Source organism: Haliaeetus albicilla, chromosome 9 (assembly GCF_947461875.1).
Source record: "Haliaeetus albicilla chromosome 9, bHalAlb1.1, whole genome shotgun sequence".
Classification (NCBI taxonomy): domain Eukaryota; kingdom Metazoa; phylum Chordata; class Aves; order Accipitriformes; family Accipitridae; genus Haliaeetus; species Haliaeetus albicilla.
In genome coordinates this window covers 2,859,988-2,871,716 of record NC_091491.1, presented here as the reverse complement: position 1 = coordinate 2,871,716, position 11,729 = coordinate 2,859,988, and positions in this window count along the sequence as shown.

Genomic DNA, 11,729 nt, shown 5'->3' with positions numbered 1-11,729 from the left:
ATTGTTAGCGTAGAAAACAAACGAGGAAAAATAATGGCAAAACACAACTTTCATTTTTATTTAGGATCATTCCAGACAGATCTCTAACAGTTAGATGCTTCCTTTAGATGAATTTGAAGCTGCCATCGTACTGTGTGTTTCCAGTCTGACTACCACTGGGTAGACTTCCATCGAAGTCGTTACTTACTTTACTGTCAGCGTTTGGGGTCAGACGAAGGGATCACTTGGGTTCAAGGAATGGTGTGTGTTTTTTCTGGCTAGTATTGCTGTGTGTGATACCAAACAGCAGTTTTTGAAAACGCTCCGATTCTGATGTTCTCCTTGGCCTTTAGGTATAACCATCACCTCAGTGCTGGTTCCAGCCATTCGTGTCTCTTGTCAATATAAAACTGTAAAAATAGAGCTAAGGCAGCTGAATCTCATGTCCCATGTTACCTGACTTACTGAACCTCACTCTCTAACTTTTAACACTGTATTTAAAAATCGTGACTGCAGAGCAAACAGATGTCCCTAGGTGGGGCGCATGCTGCTTTTGTTTATCAGAGTTCATGTGTTCCATCCCCTGCAAAAAAAAAAAAAAAATATAGCAGCAGATGCTCCACAGCCTTTGTTGAAGTGTTTGTCTGATCTCTGAAAACAGGACTCCTTGTACTCGGTTAAGCAGTATTATTTATCTTAGTACTGCTGAATTTTTTTTTCAGCATTAGGTTTTTATTGGGTGCAAAGTACAAATGAGTTAGCTCATAGAGCTCTTGGGTGAGATGACTGTGCTTTCTGGATTTTGGGAATAGTATATCCAAACTGCTCTCAACATTTCTCAGACAGTTGTTTCTCGGTTCTGTGCAACATGGTAAAATAACATGCTTCTCTTTTTCCAGAAAGTGGGAAGCACAGGAGGTCTTGGGGGCCTTACCAAGGCAGGTTTCATTTTTTCTTGTGAAAGAGACGGATGCATTTCCCTCTTACTCAGACTGAAGGGATCGGGGTTGTTATACACCATCTGCCTTTGCCACAGAGTGTAATGTAGACTTAATACAAATTAAATAATGGCATGATGTATAATTTTGCTTAGAACTATTGAATCATGAAATAATTCAGGTTGGAAGGAACTTCAAGAGTGATCCAGTCCAGCCTTCTGCTCAAAGCAGTGTTGTCACTGAATTTGGGCATGCCCTAATGCTTGCAGATACAGGTGATTTTAAAAAAAAAAAACAAACCTTTTTAAATTAAAAAAAAAAGTTAAATTAAGATACTTTCTTTTCTGAAATACCTTCTTTTTACTTTGGTTTGTCTATTCTGTCACAGCCACATCATCTTATCTAGACTTTCAGATTTTGTCTGCAAATATTTATCTTCTTCTTACTGACTCTTCTCTAGCTTTTTATTTCCTCAAATTATCTTGCAACTTATATTGTCTTTACACCATCTATTTGAGGGTTTTTTGGTCAAACTGAGGTAGGAGAAAGGAACTAAACTGTCAAATAAATTGGAAAGGTGGTGGATTGTGTGCTGGCTATGTTTGGAGTCAAAGAAATAGTCTGGGGCAATAGGCTTAACTCAATCTTAACATCAGAGAGAAGTTTGGCCAGGTATTTCGGTCGCTCAGGATACATGGGTAATCTTGTTTAAAATTTGCTGAAACATTATATAGAAAGCACAGTATTCATCTAAACTTTCTTTATGTTTGGCATACAACAGCTGAGATGGTTTGCAGATTAAAAACTGTCCCTTCACTTAATGCAGCATTTTGATGGAGAAAATATTTATATGTATTATAAATAAACCTTGGCCTCCCAATGAGAAACTGCAGGAAAACTGAAGAGTGCATGTTAGTTAAGAACTGGGTAACAACAAAGGAAAGCTGCTGCTTTGGAGCCAGAAACAGGATCCAACACCACCAGTGGCAAATTAAGAAAGCCTTACACACAATGTTTGTATTACGATGTTTGGAGTAACGAGACAATGCAAGGAACAATGTGATTACAGAGATCTGGCCCTTTCATTGTTAGACAGATCCCTCCTCCAACGCGCTCCATTGACATTTTGACGTTGCCCCCGTGTACCGTGGGGAGAACAAAGTATACAGGATTTGTGTATGAAGGCTTGCCCAAGGTAGGGAGGAAGAGCTCAGCGATGGGGATTGGATGAACATGGGCTGATGTGATGCAGCCTGAAAGTAAACTGAAGATTAGGACAGCAAGCTCGGCAGGAGCCAGCGGAGTGTCCTGCCAGTAAGGAAGGTGAAGAGCACCCAGAGCCTCGTTAATAGGAGCAGAGCCAGCAGATTGAGGGAAGGACTTATCCCTCTCTGCTCAGCACTCGTCAGGCCACATCTGGGGTACAGCGTCTGCTTCCCCGAGCCCCCTCCAGGTCAAGACAGACAAGGGGGGGATTGCGAAGATGCAGCCAGCCTCTTCGGTGGTGCGAGGCAGGAGGATGGAGACAATGGACAGAGATTTAAGCAAGAGCGGTTCTGACCTATACAAGGAGAAACTTGTTCACCACAAGGGCAGTGCAGCAGCGGGACAGGCTGACGCAGCAGCTGTGAATTTCTGTCCCTGGAGGTTTCCAAGAACCACCGGGATGAAACCCTCAGCTGCCCGGTCTGAGCGCACACCGACCCTGCGCTGAGCAGGAGGCCAGACCAGAGACCGCTGAGGGCCCTTCCAGCCTGAATTCTCCTGTGATCTGAACTCATTTCCAAACTCACAAGGGTAGAACTGGCTGAGTTTTTAAGCTCTGATGTTCCAATATTCATGCAGCAATTTAAATCATGGCTCAATGCTTCATCTAGATGCTGGAGGTTTTCTTTTAGGATCCCCCAGCAAAAGGAACAGAAAGTGAGTTTTAGTTAGATGATGTTTTCTGTTTGATATGGAGTAAAACACCTTTGGAGACTTTTCAGTCAACGCCATTCACGTTTTATCAGTCTGCTGCTTCAAGGGGCAGGAAAGGGTTCTGCACAGGAAGACCCAAACGATGCACATTGACCATTAGCGCACGCTCATGTTTATGACCTTGCTCATGAGCAAGTGAACTGTAAACATTTGCTTGCCATGTGCTCTTGCTTTTTTATCTTCAGTTTTGATTATAAAAATGTTCCTGTTTAAAGGACATACGCAAGGGAATAAATCTTTGGGCCCACAGCCCCTTTGAGCATAGGCAGCCCCAGTATTTAACTTGTAACAAAGAGAATTTTGGTGGAAGCTTTTTGATAAAAAGTTGGCAGCATATCAGAGGGCCAATTTGACCATGAGATGTGAACAAAGATGTCAGGCTGGGTGTTTAAACCTCATACCTTTCCCTCTAATTATATTTCTTTGAATGATTATCAATTAAATATAAGCTAGAATAAGATTGCTTTCAGTGTATATGATATTTTCAAGTAGTGACTTGAAGTTATTAAATTTTGCTTTTAGCATGACTCAGAGATTTGACTGCTTAATAAGACACAAGGCAAACTAGCAGCAGTTTAAAGCAGTAAAGAAGAGTGACCCAAAGAATTATTAGCTTTTAGCACAAAATCTGTAGGGCTAAGAAGCTCGAACTGTTGTTTAACTTACTTAACTGGGACAAAAATGCTAGCTGTATTTTAAAGTTGCCTTCTTTTTCATGTGAGTGGCAGGCAGTCTATTACAGCGAAAAAGAAGTTGAGTGTGAAGAAGGGTAGAGATCAAATAAATAAATAAAATGTATTAAGACTTGATTAAAGGAAGGTAGGGGATAGAATACAGATGTGAATATCCCTTCCTAATATATTTCACTCTTCACTGGGTTTGTCTTGCTTCCTTTAACTGCTGGGCTTTGATGTTTCAGGGTAGAAAGCAGACGCCTACTTTACCTAAGCTTTTGTGTTCAAGGCAGTATTGACCCTTTGTCTAACAAGTGCTCAGGCAGGTTATAAATCTGTAACATTGCACTTCACCTTTTGTATCTTGCTTAATGATCTTTTAAAAATAAATGCAGAATAGATGAAGGAAACAGTATCAGCAATGGAAAAGCTGACACGTACGCAACCTGAGCTCTGATTTTTCAGATTGCTCCAGTCTGTTAAACAAAACTTCTTTTTCTTTGCTCTGTGGTTACAAAAAAGAGGAAAAAGGGCGACAGGGGAGTGCTTTCTTAGTGGGGTTCTCTGTCTTATAATTCTGCTGTAAACTGCTTACTGGAAGAATGCTGCACAGAGTTGCTAGCCTACAGAAAGAGGGTACAGTCATTCAAATATGAAAATAGATTCTTTTCTCAAATATCTGCTATTTTGTTTTCAGAAGTTCGTGGAAAGCTGTTGTCTTAAAGGGCTCTTGCAAGGAACCATTGGAACTCGTGCTGTTTATTTCTCTTGCATAAAAGTGATCATTTAAGATTCTCATCAGGCTCTTTTTCTCTTTCCCACAGTACTAAATTTAACATAGGTAGCCTTGATATGAAAAATTATAACTTTTATCTGAATCCATGAAAATGTATATTATCCCAGAGGAATGTCTTACTATAAAATGTTCTCCATCTGAATGAAAGGAAAACTGAAGTTTCCCACCATTTCAAACCGGTACAATAATTTATTTTGGTGATGATTATAATGGGTATTTTGGATTCATGTGTACAATAGTAAAACACTGACATTATTTTCTTTTGTTTATGTATTTTGCTTAAAATAAAAGATTACTCCAAAAGAAGGTATTTGAAGAAGAATACTTGCAGAGAGAGGCCAGATTTATTTTGGCTGGCTGTTCTGGCCTATCAGCTAGAGAACAACCTGTACAATTTACAGAGACCTTCAACCTGCTTGCAGTTGCCTTTACCACAATTGCTTTTAATGTAGAATAGCTACGCTAGCTGAACTGACTTATGTTGACAATCCCTTGCAAGATGCACCGGATATTTTCCAATGATTTTACTCATTAGATCCCCAAACAATTGGAATACCAAAAATTGAGTGTTATGGGGAGGTCACTTGTACTATTTGTGTTTTTTCCAGGCAATTGTACTCACTGGCTCAGGGTGAATAGATTCCAAGTGAACCAGTTTTCAAGTGTCCCCACAGCCTTAGTTTCTGCCGGGGTTCTTGAAATGGTTGGTGCTGTCTATTCTCACAGTTTAACTGAAAGCCTTGCAATTTGTGTGTGTTTTTCCTCAAAGCCACAGCACTCTGATAAATGTTATAAGGTCAGTCTGAAAAATGTATTTGGTACTTTAACTTGTCACGGCACACGATGCAGTTGCTAGCAGGATGACTGCAAAGCTCTGCTCTCCGCTTTGCAGGGGTTCATACCCTTTGTATGCTACACGGCGGTGTTAGCTTCTGGGTGCCGTCCTGTACCCTGTATGGGACTTTATTTCTTTTGTTAGGGCCCTAATTCAATTTTTATTTCAGAATATTAGCATTTTCATCTAGTCTTTGCAGTTATCGGCTGGAGAGATGCTCATTTGGCAGGTTATTCCCTGGCTGTGTGCTTCAGTCTTTCAGCTTTGGACCTTTGGCCTTTACACAGATGGTCCTGCCAGGGTTACAGATTGACACTATAAATCACTTCTGATTTAATTTGTAAAAAACATTCTGCTTTAACAAATAGTGTTCCAGATTGACTTGAGTTCAAGTGGGTTTTATGCCTTGAGCCCAAATGCCTGACTCTGGAACGTGAACAGTGGACTGCAGATTTCTAGAAAAGAGGTGCTCTGGGGGGAGCAGTGTCATTCGGTGTGACTTACAAAGCTATCTTTGAATTCCTTGGTTTTCTGCTAGTCTCTGGTAGAGGCGTTCATTAGGAACCCACATTCAGGAGTCCAGCATGTATTACTGTGTACTGGTAATAAAGTCAAGCTCCCATCACAATAATGTCTCACTAGCTGCGAGTGTTTGGATTCCCTGCCTTCTGCTCCAATGAAAGTTGAAACTGAAATATGAACTTATTCCCTGCCTTCTGCTTCAATGAAGGTTGAAACTAAAATATGAACTTACAATAATTTCTAGTGGAAATTGTTATGGATTAATTAAAAAAAAATAAATTGCTATTATAGTAGTTTGTGTAGAGAACAATTTCTTCCAGGCTGGCTTGCTATTTATCTCCATCTTTTTGAACAAAAATTTGATTTGGGTCAATTTTTGCCCCACTTTTCCAACTCTCTGTTCCAGAACATCTTACAGAGAGCCAATGAACTGATAGTTGATGAACCCACATTATTGCATCGTGACACGACATGCAGAAGCAGCAAGCTGCGTTTGTGGAACGCTGCTAGCATTCCAATTCACAGTTTGCATCTAATAAATGCTATTATAAAAAGCTTATTTATATGTGATTGAGTCTTTCAGCTACAGGTGAAGGTAGCTACCTACACCTAAAACTTAACCTTTCCTTCTTGTGTGCAATGTAGCTCTATATTACAATCTTCTCCCTGTATCTTGTATCCTTTTACATTTTAGAAATGCACTTGCTATTTCCTTTTATTTCATGTGTTACTGCTTCCACTGATGTGTATATATGTGTGTGTATGTCTATATATAGGTGCATACAGAAGTCTGGAGTCTTATGATTGTCTTCTGTTCATTTAATCTGAGTTCCTATAACTCCTCTAATCTGTCAGGAAAGGCATAATTCTAAGAGTCAAGAGTTGTATTACGTTGCTGCTTTGCTCATATGAAAGACTGGTAACACTGCATTTTGCTGTATGCCATTGGGTTTAAAAAAAAAAAAGGGGGGGGGGGAACAAGAGGAGCAAGGGGTGGGAGGAGAGGAAACTATTGTCCTTCCAGTATTAGAAATAGTGTTACTGATGGTAGAGTACTCTCAGAAGTCATCAGTGACAATAAAATTCCTCTTAATAAGAACAAATGGCACTGTTCATTAAGAATGTGCTGCAAGGAGCTTCTTATAAAAATTGCTAAATGCAAATTATAACCCAGGAGTGTTAAGAGCATTGGTATAAGAGCACTGTCTTTTCTTAAATTCCCTTCCAGGTAAGTCTGAAGACAAGAAAAAAAGAATACAAAACCCCAGGATTAGGATCAGGTGCAGAAAAGCAGAGCGCTGCTGGCCAAGCTTTCACAGAGTGTGCAGCACAGAGAGTGTGGTACAGTGTTGTATTGAAAATGATCTATTTGCCACAGAGTATCCTGGGATAATTGAATGCTCTATAATGAGGGCGCAGGATGTGTTAATCATTCCACTTCAGCTTTCTTGACAGGAACTTGGCAGTAAGTTACAGCGAAGCAGGCACTGATACTGAAGTTTTATTACCACTGCCCATGCGACCGGCAGATTTTATTATTGTACTGTTCTTCCTGATTTTCTAAATGGAGAAGCAAGTTACACTATCGCTTCTATAGGCTCTGCTGGGGGCAACTATTGCAAAATAACTTTTGTAAACTTTTACTTTCTCATGCACTGGGTTTTTTTTACCCTTATCTCAGTCTGTATTATTTAGGGTTTTTTTAAGCCTCTATTTAGTCCATTTAGCTAGAAAGTTGAAAACTCTAGGCAGCTCTATCTTCTGCAGAAGTTAAGACTTACTTAGCCACATATGTCTTAGTCAAAGAGGGGGGGAAATGAGCTATTGGGAGAGTTATTTCCATCTTCTATAGCTTACTGTGCATGCTCATTTTCTTTTGTAAATGAATTTTAACTGTCAGAGATGCTTGTGTATGCTGTTTTTGCACAGCCCTTTTATAAACTTCCTACGTGTGTTGCCTCGTGTTAGCAAAACAAGTCACTATGTTTCACCAAGCTGACATCTCTTTCTTGAGGCTGGATCTGTTACTGAGGTCACTTGGTACTTGCTGAGAAATGGTCAGGCGTTATTTTTCTTTTTAATAAGCTTTATATGAGGCATTTGTACATCATGAACTGTGGATTGCCTGTTGTCCTACCAACTCTTCTTTGTCACAACCTCAAAACATTTCTATGGTTGCAGTAGAAATTGCACTGACTTTTCAAATGTGTTTCCTTGTAATCTGAATGTTTGCGTTTTATGAGCTTTAATAGCTGTTTTTTAAAATAAATCAATCTTGTTCCATAACATGTGCATTCATATCTGTGGGATCATAAACCCGAACTTCCCGTTTATGCTCTGGCACTGCAATATTAACAATCAGGACAATAGAAACCCATTTCAGTTTTTTTTATATGAGTGACATTGGAGTCCTTTTTGCAGTGCTTGATAAGACACCATGTTCTCTGCCAATCAAACTGTTGTAAAACCATTGAAGTAAATGGAGCTTTGGCAATTATTCTGCTTACAACCTGCTTCATAGACTTCATCTATACACAGGGACACTCCTTGGACTGGGACTGTCCCAACACCCAGTTGCCAAAATGTTTGAGCTATACCAGTGATGTGGAGCACTGAAATTCTTTGAGGACTTGGAAATTAATGGTGAATCCTCCCTTTTACTTATATGTGTTTGGAATAAAGTGCTGCACAGAAAGCCGAGTAGCCATCAGTTGCAGTGAATTTCAGCCCAAGGGGCTGGAGGAAAACTTCAGCCACCTCGGTGGTTGGCTTTGTGTCTTTATCCTGCTCTTTTAAGCAGCAGTTTTCCTTTACCTTATGGAGCTTACTGTTTTTCTCCCGGGATTATCCATAGGTTCAGCAGTGACTGTTGGGTTCCAGGACATAAAACATTATGTTTTACTGCATGTAAGAAAGCATTTTGTGTAATGCAGAAGAGTTTCACGTACAACAAACTCAAATGATTCTAGGCTTTCAAAGATACAACATTCTTGATAGAAAATGACTATGATTTATTTAGGGCTTAATGTCAACATCAGCATAATCAGCAGAATGTAGAACTTCTGCCTTCCTTTCTTTCTCATAAATTCTTCATAACCACACATATCTGGAAACTAATCAGTCAAGATCTTTCTCCTACGTGCTGGGAACAACGAGTAGTCTTAGTAATGTGGGAAGTGAATGGGTGTTGACGTTATGAAGGTAATTTCAGTTGATGGAAACTAATAGATTCTCTCTAATAGAGAATAGGTTCTCTTCATGCGATAAAAAGAAAGAGCATGGAAAAGTTTAGCTAGGAGGAGATAGATTATAAAACAAAAACCATAGTTATTAAAATAGTGTCAGCTGTTTGGATTCTTTTTAATCAGAACCGTGTTTGAGTACTAGATATCTAGATAATTTCAGAAGATTTTAATAGGTAAAAGATAATAAAATAACCCAAACTGATTACAATCTTATACCTTTTATAATATAACTTTAAATGCAAATTGCATTCAACTGCAAGAGGGGAAATAATGTCCCAAAGGCATTTCAATTAATTGGTGTAGTTAATTACACTCATAATTTTACTTGTGTGACTAATTATAATCAGGTTTTATGGGTGTATATGGATTTATTTCTGATACTAAAAGCCCCAAACAGCGGGTTATTTTTAGGAAATATATTTAAACTTCATAATGAAAACCGCATGTTCCCATTCTCGGCGGTTGGCTTGAATGAGTTGTGTCTGTGTTCAGAAAGAGTTTGGAGGACACCAAGAAGACAAACTGTCCTGGCTTTATCCAGCCTGGCTGAGGAGGCCACTGCGGCCCCTGCTGATCCTGTTCATGCTCCCAACCTTCTTTAATTGCTTTTTATCCTGTGGTGGCCACCAGAGTCCACATCGGTGGCCCTGAGGTGTTGGCCACCTCCTCCAGTGGGGTCTGGAAATGTCACCCTTATTCCTTGCAGCTGCTGGTGGCAGCGCTTGGCAGCGGGGCTCCTCAACCAGCCCGAAGCAATGCTGCTTTTAGGCGGTTTTCTTGAGGTGCAGTGTTCGCTGCCACCCAAAGCCCTGGGGGTACGATACCTGAAACATGGCGAGAAAGGCAGCCTGGGGTTGTTTTGTTCTCCAAGACGAGTCCCTGGCAGATGCCCACAGCAAAGGGATGGCCGGGCTTGTTGGAATCCCCTCAGCCTGACTGGAAAGGACCCTCAGAAGATGGCGGCCAGCAGCAGGCGAGCTCTGTGGGTGCCCAACCCCTCGCCTGCCACTTTTTCTTTTTTTCACCCCTTTTTTTCTGCCTCCCTCCTCCCCTTTCCCTGCTTTTTTTTTTTCCTTTCAGGTCTCTTTTTAAGCGGCAGGGCTGCCCTACCTTGCATCTAAACCCAGCTTTGGGTGCTGCAGCCCGCCCTCCCGCCAATGCCCGCCTCAGAGGGGCCGCAGCCCGGCTGCGCTGCCGCTTCCCACAGCCTGCGAACGGCGGAGCGGTGAGTCGGGCCTGTCTGCGAAGGAGATTACAAACGGGGAAATGACACTGAGAAAAAACAAGGTGCGCAAAGACTTGCCAGGTTGAGCGCTGCCCCGGGGTACGGGACGCCTCAGACGGGCGTCCCGGGTGCTTCGGCTGCTTCCTTATGGGTGCGTTGCCTCGTGTTGAAAGAGAATCTATCATAAGGTTCTGTAAGGAGCAAGTGAGAGAGGCAGTGTGAGTGAGGTGGGGTTTAGGTGCTTCTTGTGGAAGAATTCAGCAGGATTGTGGTCGGCCACGTTGGGCCCTGTGTCTGTGGGGAGCAGCCCGCCAGGCTGGGCAGCGTGGCAGGAGGCTACCAGTCTCGGTTTCCTCGTGTGTATTTCTTCAGTGCATCTTAGCTAGAGTTTTCTTGGCTTTTCCACAGGTACACATTAATTTACTAATAAATCCTGCATTCCCTTTTTTTTTTTTTTTTTTTAAATTTGTATATGATTTTCTCCTATATGAAACATTTTCCACAGCCACCTCTGGCTGCAGAGAGCTACCATGACATTTTTTTCTCTGTCATTGGAACTTCTCTAAACCCCATGCCACTTGTAGTGCTTATTGGAAGAAAATCACCACATCCACTTTTAACTCTATTGAAAAAAGCCTCACATCTCCAAGTGTAATCATTTTTGTGGTGCAGTGTTATCTGCTGTGCAAGGTACAGCAATAGGCAATGGGTCTCCCCGTCTCTGGATCAGGGGTGGTTGACATTACACCTAGTATTTACACATTTATTGGATTTCAAAACCAGACTGGGAAGCTAGGTAAGCTTCTCTATATCCTTTTTTGACTACAGGTGGATGGGGGATATTTTACATGGGTTTGCTATATGACGTCTGTTTAACAGGAAGGCTGCCGGCTGTGCCAGCAAATGCTGTTTTCCCTGTGAAATCAACTTCTGGATAGGTGAGGGAGGAAAGGAAAAAGCAAAAGGCTTTATCCTTTTTTCCAAGCAGTGATGGAAAAATAATTCTGTCCACAAGAAAAGTGCATTTTGAGCTTGCATTTGTCAGCAGGAGGAGCTGACCATATAATGAAGCTGGCAAGTTTGTTAAAATTCTTTGTAGATAATGTAAATATATTTCTTGTGAGTAATGGCTAGGTTTCCTTGTCTTTTTCTGCTTCCTCAGAAAATGTTTTGCTGAAAACATATTGTATTAGGAATTTTTTTTTGTGCCTGCACCTCCTGTCGTCCCTGCCTGCTCCTCCGCCGATTGTCAAATGATTGTGAAGGAGAGAAGCTGGGCCTGTGTTCATATGGCAGATCTGCTCCTTCACTTCTCTGACCTCTGAAGGCTTGCACTCAAATCAAGGCCTGATCCAAAACTGGAAAAGGATGGTTTTTTTGGATGCGTTATACAATGCCATGTAATCTCAGCTTGGTATATTTTTAGAAATGGGGAGGGCCTACTGAAGTTTGGTGAGTCCCTAGTTGCTGTTCAACCTTCTGGGGAATGGACTCTACTGCAACAGCCGTTACAGGCAAACCCTAAACCAAAATGC